This window comes from Osmia bicornis, unplaced genomic scaffold (genome assembly GCF_907164935.1).
Source record: "Osmia bicornis bicornis unplaced genomic scaffold, iOsmBic2.1, whole genome shotgun sequence".
NCBI lineage: Eukaryota > Metazoa > Arthropoda > Insecta > Hymenoptera > Megachilidae > Osmia > Osmia bicornis.
The window spans coordinates 1-11,304 of NW_025791328.1; positions in this window are offsets into that span (position 1 = coordinate 1).

An 11,304-nucleotide genomic window follows, 5' to 3' on the forward strand; every position below is an offset into this window, starting at 1 on the left:
AAGTTTAAATTTACTGGATGTAAAGAAGTTTGAAAGTAATAACAAATTTGGCACGGCGGGAACGGAAAAACTCTATAGTCCCCAAATTTTCTCCATCTCTGGGGAGAAATGACCGATTTATGGAAAACAGCGATCCTTGGTAACAATCGGTAGTTTGAACTCCGAAGAAGATTTCCTCCTTATCGATATGGCGGAACAGTGTATTCTGGGAACAAATTTCCTCAAAAAGCATTCTTGTCAGCTGGACTTTATCTTGGGAAAGCTTTGTATAAAACACCATGGTGAAGTTGATTTTCTAAGAAGAAATTTGATGAGGAAACCGTTGGCATTTAGCACAAGAGAGGAAGAGGATTCCGTTCCGGAGTATCTTCAAGAACTGTACATACGCAGTGGAAAAGATTTGAATGAAGAGCAACGGTTTGCATTCAGGAATCTGCTTCTTGAATTTAAAGACATTTTTGCCAAAAATTAGGAGGAAGTAGGAAAATGTAATGTAGTCCAGCATAAAATAGACACGGGAACTTGTTCGCCAATTAAACAACCCCCACGACGTTTACCGTTGCACCGTCGAGACGAAGTTGAGGAACTTCTTACGAAAATGAAACGGCAAGGGGTGATTGAAAAGTCAAAGAGTCCATGGCCTTCACCAATTGTCCAGGTCAAGAAGAAGGACGGAAGTACCAGGTTTTGTGTGGATTATCGTCGTCTCAATCTTATCCGTTGCCAAGGATCGAGGACACTCTGGACGCGGTGGCCGGTTCAACGTGGTTCACGACGCTAGATTTACAGAGTGGATGTTGGCAGATTTTAGTTGATGACGAAGACAAGGAGAAGACCGCCTTCTGCGTTGGCACAGGACTGTGGCAATTTAAAGTCATGCCCTTCGGACTTTGTAACGCTCCAGCCACCTTCGAGCGTTTGATGGACAATGTTTTACAAGGATTGAACTGGAAGATTTGTCTTGTTTACTTGGATGACGTAATCATTTTTGCGAAAAACTTCGAACAAGAGATTGAGCATATAAGAGTTGTATTCTCCCGCTTGCGCGACGCCAAACTTCTACTGAGCCCGAAGAAATGTAATTTCTTTTGCCAGGAAGTCAGGTATTTGGGACACATAGTCTCTGAGGATGGAGTGAAGACGGATCCAAAGAAGATTTCAGCGGTGCAAAATTGGCCGATCCCGAAAAACAGGACTGAGCTGCGAAGTTTCCTGGGTCTCTGCACCTACTATAGGAAATTCGTGAAGAGTTTCTCTTCCATTGCAAAACCTTTGCATCGTCTTACTGAGGACAAAGTGCTTTTCCGTTGGTCAGAAGAATGCCAAGGTGCTTTTGAAGAATTGAAGAGACATCTTGTAGAAGCTCCAGTTCTGGCCTACCCTCAACATGAGATGGATTTTATTCTTGATACGAATGCTTCGAATGTTGCAATTGGAGCAGTCCTCTCTCAATTCCAGGAAGGACAAAAGAAGGTTATAGCCTTTTTCTCTAAAACGTTGGGAAAGGCTGAGAGGAATTATTGTGTGACTAGAAGAGAGTTGTTGGCTATTGTGAAATCCATAGAGCACTTTCATCATTATCTTTATGGACGAAGGTTTCTGATAAGAACTGATCACGCTTCTTTGAGATGGCTGCTCTCATTCAAGAATCCAGAGGGACAGACTGCGAGGTGGATTGAGCGTTTGCAAGAGTATGATTTTGAAATTAAGCACCGAGAGGGAAAGAATTACGGGAATGCGGACAGTCTTTCGAGAAGACCCTGTGCAACTTCGCAATGCAAGCCTTGTACTCGTCTGGAGGAAAAGGATCAGAAAAAGGGAAATCACATCCTCAGGACGGTTTGTAAACCCGAAAATTTTGAAGAATGGATAGAAGATCAACGGAAAGACGAGGAAATTGGTTTTATTTACGAAAGAAAGAGAGAAGGACATAAACCAGATTGGCAGGAGGTTTCCGCTCTTTCTTCTGGGGCAAAGTTTCTCTGGGCACTTTGGGACTCTTTAGAAATTCATCAGGATTTACTATTTCGAAGATGGGAGTCTGTTGATGGAAAAGAAGCTGAAAGACTATTGATTGTACCGAAGAGTAAAGTCGAAGAGGTTCTGCAAGAGTGCCACGATGCGTCCTCTGGAGGACATTTCGGAATACGTAAGACCTTGGCCAAGGTTCGACGGCGGTTTTTTTGGCTTAGTCACCGAAGAGATGTGGAAGATTGGTGTCGTCGATGTCATCGTTGTACTGCGAAGAAAGGTCCTTCGGGGAAGGGAAAAGGACTCATGAAAGTCTACAACGTAGGGGCACCCTTTGAGAGGATCGCGCTCGACGTTGTTGGTCCCTTACCAAGGTCTTCTTCTGGAAACAAGTACGCGCTGGTTGTGGTGGATTATTTCACGAAGTGGCCAGAGGTGGTTCCGCTTCCGAACCAGCAGGCGACGACAATTTCCACGGCCCTGATGAGGGAGGTGATAAGTCGGCATGGAGTACCGTTGGAGCTTCATTCTGATCAGGGTCGCAGTTTTGAGTCAACTGTCTTTAAAGAGTTGATGAAGATTTTGGGGATAAAGAAAACGAGAACTACTTGCACCCTCAGTCAGATGGACTCGTAGAACGGTTGATACGGACCTTGATGCAGTATTTATCCCAATTTGTGGCGGAACATTCATTTTTGTGGCGTATTCATTTAACTATGGAAAGCGCGAGCTCCACTCCCCGGCGTAACAATATCAATTGAAATTCTCGAATGAAATATTGAAAAAATTGCAAAGAATTGTCAGGTTTTTTTTCTCCTACATATACGCCAATAATCGCTGGCTTATCATTAAAAACATTGATGATCCGGAACTGAATGGGCTATATCTGTGTGCGTCCACTGCGATGAGCTGCCATTCCATCAGAGTGAACATCAATAATTAAATAATCAATATTTAATAGAGATGGAAAGTTTTCTAATTTTTTTATAATCTCTTGTTTCAATCCGATATGAAGATATTCACCAGACCCCATTTGTACGGTTTGTAGTGGCTTCCGAGGTGTTTGTAATAAAGTTTTAGTTGACCGAGGTAATTTGTAAAAGCAAAGATGGGTACGTAAAACAGCAAGAATTTGGTCGCCTTGGCTATGAGAAATATTCGCATTTATAAAAGTTGATGCCAGTTTATTTTTAAAATACTCGAAGTTATCTGCTGTCAATCTTTCATCTTCATCACTTGATGATGAGTCTTCAATATTTGAATATTCATCAAAATCATCAGTATTACTTTCTTCAAAATGGTCATAATTATTATGCATACAAATTTCTTCAAAATGAACAGCATTATTTATAGAATTAATAGAAAACTTTAAATGCGAAGATGTTGATGTGGTGACTAGTTGAGAACTACTATTTTGTGTAATCCGGTCTTGCATAACATTTTTTTTTCTTTCTTGAATTTTTAAATGTTGTCGTCGTGTTGTAAGTAATCCAGGGGAATCGTTCGATTTTTTACTCGCTCTATGCCGTATCATTAATATTAATAATATTATTAGAATCCAAATTGTTGGTGTTTCAAGTAACATTATATTTCTAAATTGTTATTTAAGAGCACCTCACTTGGAAAACGAATATAATTATAATATAACTGTTAGAAAACACACTTACACCTCTCACTGCAATTATGTGCACTGGTATGTTGCGATCACGGCAGCAAATATATATCAGGAAACGGCTTTGTTTGGAAATATGTCGGAAGAGTTGTCATGGTAAAAAATACGAACTTACCCGATCAAGACCGAATTTTAAAATCTATCAGAAAATATTGCTTATTTTCTCAATATCATATTTACGATAGTTAATGCAGCTATATAATGGTAACAATTTTACCTCATAACTTGGAATCATATTTGTAGTACGCCTAGTTCAAATATCAGGAGACTCGGTAGAGTCTCCACGCCAAGTAGTTTAGGCCGAAGGCTGGTCCGCCGGCGACAGCGAAACTCTACCGAGTATATTATCCCGAAGCAGAGCGTTTTGAGCGTTATGCAAAAGGTAATTTGCTGTTACAGAAAAAGTACACCACTTAACTTCATTCTAATAACACAATCTGCTTCGGCTTGCCTTTCTCTTTCTTTTGAGCCCAATAACACCTCAATCGGTGCATTTATTTATGAGATATTAATTTTGTTTTGTATCGATAAATTTCGATCAGTTTCATTATCACCTACGTCATGCCTACGTCAGCGTGGATTACACATTTTTGCTGCTAGAGGCGTTGTTAGCGCTGTGGGTTACGTTACGCACATGCGCCGTTACTGATAGTCGCGTTTGTTCAACATCATGGCGTACGATACTCTAACACGTTAAGATCGTATTGCGACAACGCGCGGCATCAGCCGCATCAAGGCAGCGCGTACAAAATTCAAAACGGTAGTACGTACATCGGTCTCCTATGCATCTACATGTGTATTTAACGATGCTGGGTAATCATCAAAACTGCGACAGAAATGACAATACCTTTTCAAATTATTTTGAATAAAATATTTTCTTCACTTACGTACAAATTACAATCTTTATAAGTAATCTTCTTTATTCCATAGGAACAGAAGAGCAGTAACAATTTATTTTATTTTAAATAATGTAAATGTTAATTATCACCACAAATTATCACAACATTATTTCAAACAATATCCAACCCTGATCATACCTTATGAAAATAATGAACAGTCCGTCTATTTACTTTACATGCGTATCATAACCCAAGATCATCTTACTATTACACATGTAAAATACTTTCTGTAACCACGACCTCTTTTCGTTGTTTGCCATAACTTTAGGAGTATTGCTGAAAAATTACATATACAGTGTAAAAATATTTTTTAACAAAAAAAATCCGACTTCGAAATTCACTAAAAAGTGTAAAATAATTACTATTTCATTTATACCCGTATTCCACAGCTGTTAATAAAATCGACTTAATCGTTAAATAGGATACTAAATACATTTCAACCTTTTCGGAAGCGGCGCAAAATTAAAAACTTTTCTTCTACTAGGAAGATCCTAGCTCAGGCGTCGGCAACCTGTGACAAATAACCCATTTGATAATTTCAAGTAAACAGTATTCAACGGGAATCAACATACCCATTCCCGATTAACTATACTGCAGTTCACGAGAGACCATACTTAACTCGCGCAGGTTACTAGGTCTAGGGACATTTTTAATAACGTGTGTGATTCCCCTATACAGTTTGCTTCTTTCTTGACGATCATATAATTTTTTTCTTTGAAAAATAATAGGAACTTCGTTGTATCGTGTACCTTTACCATGTCATCATCGCTTATCAGTTATCGTACGTCATATATTTCTGTCCACTATTTATATGATCGGAAAGTAAGAAGCAAGCTGTAGAGGGGAATAACACACGTTATTAAAAATCTCCCTAGACCTAGTGAGCTGCGCGAATTAAGTATGGTCTCTCATGAAATGCAGTATCATGAACATCAGAAGTGTTAACAACTTCTGATACAATCGTTACAATTACAAATGTTTTCTGCCGTATCTATAACGTTTCGAATTTGTTTTCTTACGACTTATTAATTATCAAGTTTGCCATACCGCAATCAAATCGTTATTGGCAGGATTGTATATTCGGGTATTTTTAATTTTGCGCCGCCTCCGAAAAGGTTGAAATGTATTTAGTTTCCTATTTAACGATTAAGTAGTGTTACGCGGCATGGCAGCTTTCATAGTTTGTTGCAGTAATTCAAAAACACGATCGGTCATATTTAACATGACTCTTAAAAACTACCCTAAGCTGGCCGGAGTGGTAGTTCATCACGTATTAAAGAAATTACCACCCAGGGCTTAGAAGACTCCAAACCATAAACAAAAGGCCCAAACCTTCGGCTCTTCCGGGTCTTAGACGGACCCTGTGTGATGCACGTGTCTGCGCAGTCCAGTTATCGGTCCCAGGCACCAACGGTCACCTTGACCATAAAACCATTCATTCATTTATCGCCTGGGGTACAACCGATCCTTCCAAACCAAAGGGCTGCCATGTGCATCGCGGCTGTTGGGTTCAGCTATTTCGCTGCAGTCCCTAACTGACCGTTCTTAAGACCCAGGAGAGGGAAAATAGAAACTAGAGACAAACCATCAAAACGCTGGACACTTCTTGTCGGTCTTCCGACCAAGTCACTTCGTTCGTATTTTAGAGCCTCCGTTGAGACTCCGATCAATTTGCTTCATAAGCACATATACGTCAAATCAAACATACGAACAACTGTTAATACTTGAGTCAGAGTAACTCGTCAAACCATCAAATCTTGTGCAACCATTAAATACATATAACCATCATAATCTTTACAATTAATTACAACCCTAATGAGCTCTGTCTCCTTAATCGGTCGCAGAGTAGTACGCGATTCGTGGCGTCGGTCAAACCGTAGCGAGGATTTACAACCCTCGTTGACGCGAATCATTTTGCAATACGCTAGTCTCGTCGCGGACGCGTACTCGAGAAACAAGTAGATTTCATTAATAGCTGTGGAATACTGGTATAAATGAAATAGTAATTATTTTACACTTTTTAGTGCATTTCGAAGTCGGATTTTTTTTTGTTAAAAATTATTTTATTTCACACTTTTTAGTAGAACGAGCAGTATTTGTAGCATGTCGTAAGGTGGTGTACCGTTCTTATTGGATAATTACAACACCAATAGTTATTAACAATAAAGAATACCACAAATGTTTGCAAGTGGGATCATCGTAGAAATATATCCTATTAGATGTGAAATGTGTTACGGGCTATGTGTTCTACGTGGGCATTTTGTAAAATGACCGGACATTATGTAGGATGCACATTCTTCTGGGCAATGTATATAATGGGCAGGTATTTCACAAATGGCCCGGACATTTTATATAATACCCACGGTTCGTTGAAATTAAACTTATTATTATTATTATTATTAAAACCATACATAGGTGTCATAGGTTAGGATGGGCCACACACCTAAATCCGACCGCCGCGAAGCCGCCGGCAGCGCTTTTGATATTATTTAAACAACACTATTGTCTTAGGAAAGTGTTGCCGGCCGTCTTACGGCGCGCTGCGGCCGCGGCGACCGGATTTATATATGTAGCCTAATTTAACCTACCACATCTATGTAACAAGAGCGTTTCGATACATTGATCACCACCCTCTAGATATTCTGTATAATGATCGGACATTTTATAGATTGACCGAAACTTGTTACGGACATTTTGCACAGTGTCTTTTCTACACAATGCCGGGTCATTTTACAAAAGGCCCACGTTAAACACATTGCCCGTTACAAACGATTTCATCGCGATTGGTTCATTCCTTGCAAAGTAACACCAAGAAATAAGCTTTTTGCTATAACAATAGTTATTAACAATAATAAATTCCATACATTTTTGGAAGCGAGCTCATCACGAAAATATCTCGAATTAGATTGGAAATATTTCATCGCGAACGGTACATTCCTTGTAGAGTAACACCAGCAAATAGGATTCTTGCTATAACAATAGTTATTAACAATTACAAATTCCACAAATTTTTATAATTGGGCTCATCGCGAAAATATCTCCGATTATGATCCGTCTCCGATCAAAGCGATCGGTACATTCCTTACAGAGTAGCGCTAAAGAATGGAAGTTTGCAATAACAATAGTTATTATATATGTACAGGTAGGTCTCGATTAGTGCGAGTAATAATCCCCAGAAATTGTTCGCATTATTTGAATTCGTACTATTCGAATATTTGGAATATAGGAATTGGTCCTTATCATACGTACATTATTAAATTATAATAGCATAAACATGTTTAGTATTTTAACAGTGTTGATTGCACTTTCTTCTGCTTTTTCATATCTCCGTATATGTGATGATAAACCCGCAGTATTTTATCCAAGTTTCTGTTAACTTGCATGATTCGATCCATGTCTGAATCGAAAAAAGCCTCGCAAACCTCGCATTAACTGAAGTTTTGTTCACATTAAATGCGACCTGGTATCATTTTAAAATTCGCACTAAACCGAATATCGCAGTATGTGAACTAGCATTAATCGAGACTTACCTGTATGCAGTATAGACTCGTTATAAGCTAAAAAGATCTCTACGCTATTTGCAAAGAAACCATCCCCATCACTGGGGGGTATACCCCTCGAGACGCCACGAAGTTCGCTCGCCGAGTAGTGTAACATGATCTGGGATCAGATATCAGTGAGGCAACACTAATTTAACAACCTAACTTTGTTATTTTCCATTTTTTTTTTATAATACTTTTTCCATGATGTTTCTGACATTTTTCTAATTAAGATGATACCAAACACGATATAATTCGGACCATACTTACCGTGTAGACTCGTTATAAGCAAAACGCTCAGGACCGAACTTTTGCTTATAACGTGTAGTTCCACTATTGTTTGATGTTTGCCGACTGCTTCGAATGTCTGACATAGAACGGTTTGTTTTCGCTCCGTCCTCTTTCTCACTCAAGGTCCTTTTCTACGTTCAAAGCAGTCGGCAAACATCAAACAATAGTGGAACTACATGTTATAAGCAAAAGTCCGGTCCCGAGCGTTTTGCTTATAACGAGTCTATACTGTACTGGTTTCTGGTCGACGCGATATGTGTATAGAAACTGTAGAGACAGGCGATTGCATTCTGACCCACATACCATCATACTTCACTATGACGAACTATGCATAAATATGCGGCAAAGAGAAGACAACGTTTACTGCGAGCTTTTATCGAGAGTTCGTTTTGGTGTTTTTACGGAATAAGATATTGCCACACTACAATCGAGGACAATTCCTTTTCACTCTGAACGTAGTGAAGACAGATTAAATGAATTATGCAATTATGTCCAAAATTGCCGTTTGACGCAATTTGTATATTTCCTACGCGTTACATGTGTGATGTATTTAATACAGCCATGCTTACAACAATTAACAGCGAAGAAGTGAAACTAGTGTCACGCGACACTCTTGATTGTGTTGAATATTTAAAGAAACGTGTGCACAAACTCTTAGATAAATACGAGGAGGATAATTCGCAAACAGCTGGCTTACATAGAATTATCACCCTCAAACTTGGTACCAAGGTGATGTTAAGGCGTAATATAGTTGTTACATTGGGCCTCGTAAACGGTACTATTGGAGAAATTGTTGGATTCTGTAACCGATCGATTAGGCCATCGATACGTCACATAGTGTAGGGGCCCGTAGAGCCGGCCCCACTATTATGTCACGGTACGAATCGCGCAAGCGTAAGATTCCCCTTCGCTGCCTAGAGCACCGAGCGAGGTGCCTGCCGATCGGCGGAACGAGCACTTGTCGTCGAGACTCCAATGCGAACACACGTATCTCCAGCGACCGCAGAATTACTAAGATTCACGCACTCACCGCAAGCGAATCAGCAGCTACGAGTATCGTGCTCTGATCTCGCTTTCGAGATTACTTCCGCGCCCATGAGCAACCTTTATCAGTGTCTCTAATCAACCGAACTCTGAGGAATTCGCGAGAGAGGAGACCCGAAAACCGCGAGCCATGCGACGTGTGTAGGAGTCGGTGCCCGCGTTCAATCAATCATTTAAATAGAAAAGAGAGCTCGACAGCAGGTGTTACGCTGCGTCTACGCGTGAGACAAGCTGTGTGTGTGTGAGTGTGAGAAAGCGGTATGATAACACGCGTTCGAGCCACGTTTAACCTTCGTCTCAGAAGTCGAGGACGATCGAGCCGTTAAAGCCGCTAATACATATTTTCACTATAACTAACGGTAATAGTTCCGGGAGAGGGACGCTGCGCGTCCTTGAGATGTACCGAGGTATCCGATACAAAAGAGAAATAAATGCAATTGTTAAGTTTTTCCTCTCTTAATATCTGAGTGTATCTCTCTTGTTTGTTTCCCCGTCTCTATCCAACAAATTCGTGCTCTCGAAGCAAGAGCACGGTTACAATTCTTACGAGCACCGGATAGTGAAGACATCAGCACAGTGCAGTTTCGATTATCAACGGGTACTGTGCATTCGTTAGAAAGAATTGCTTCCAAGTTTGAAATAATGGATAAAGCTTATGTCCTTCGATATCAATTTCCAATATCTCTCAGTTATGGAATCACTATTCACAAATGCTAGGGATTAAGCGTAAAGACAGCTGTAGTCGATATAGGTAATAGTATTTTCAGTTGCGGTCAGGCTTACGTGGTTTTATTTCGAGTAACGACTTTAAACAGGTTGCATATAATTAATTTCAATCCGTGCATGGTAAAGGCAAATACATTGGTTATACAAGAATATAACAGGTTGAGAAGTATTTATAGGCCAGATTTAGTTGCACTGAAATGTAAGCCGGTACGTAGACAGAAAATTCATGATGTACAATGGACTTCAATTTACAACACTCGTGCATTCTTTGTACCAGTGGATACAGATAATGCGACAACAATCCATGCAGATGTCTCGGTTAAAGGATTCATTAATGCTGACCACGTCTCTGGATATGCTGATGTTATATTGCAATGTATACTTTCCTGTGATAGTATGCGCCGAAAGTTATTGACACGTAAAAGTTCAGATGCTATGGGAGCTGTAGCCCAAGCTTACCTAGGCACTGATGTACAGATACTTAACTCTTTTGCTGTTAGACAACATGCGGGTGGTACTTTCGTACAAGAAATTCCACAGGACGCATCTGAATTTGTCTTGCGTATTATAAATAGTTATACTGATATTCGAGCGATTGTGAAACATGAGTTAACTCACACAATACGTTGTAAATGTTGTCATCAAACGTCCATTAACACAGAGGACAATATAATTTTAACACTACCCTTATCTCAGGTGGAAGGAAAAAGAATAATATTCCAGGATATCATTAACACCTATTCGGAATTGGAACACAGTGGATGATGCTGTATGTACTCATTGTGGACAGAAGGGTATACTTTCAAAAAGTGATATTACGACAGCTGAAAATGTTTTCATAATACAATTACCGCTATTTCACAATAAAAATGGTAAAATTGTGGACATTTAAAGACCTAACATCGCAGCCGCGCATACAGAAAGCATACACGTTGCCCAAAATACATATAGGGCAACAAGCGCTGTATTGTATATTGATAGTAATAGTAAAGGCAAGAAACATTACACATGCTATATAAAGCATTCAAAAAAGACGTTCGTATACATTGATGATGACACAATTCAATATAAGAAACAGTGGCCAAGAGGTGCAAAAGATGTATACATGATGTTCTTTGAAAGAAGTAACGTAGGAAACCATCCAATGGCTACAAAAATACAT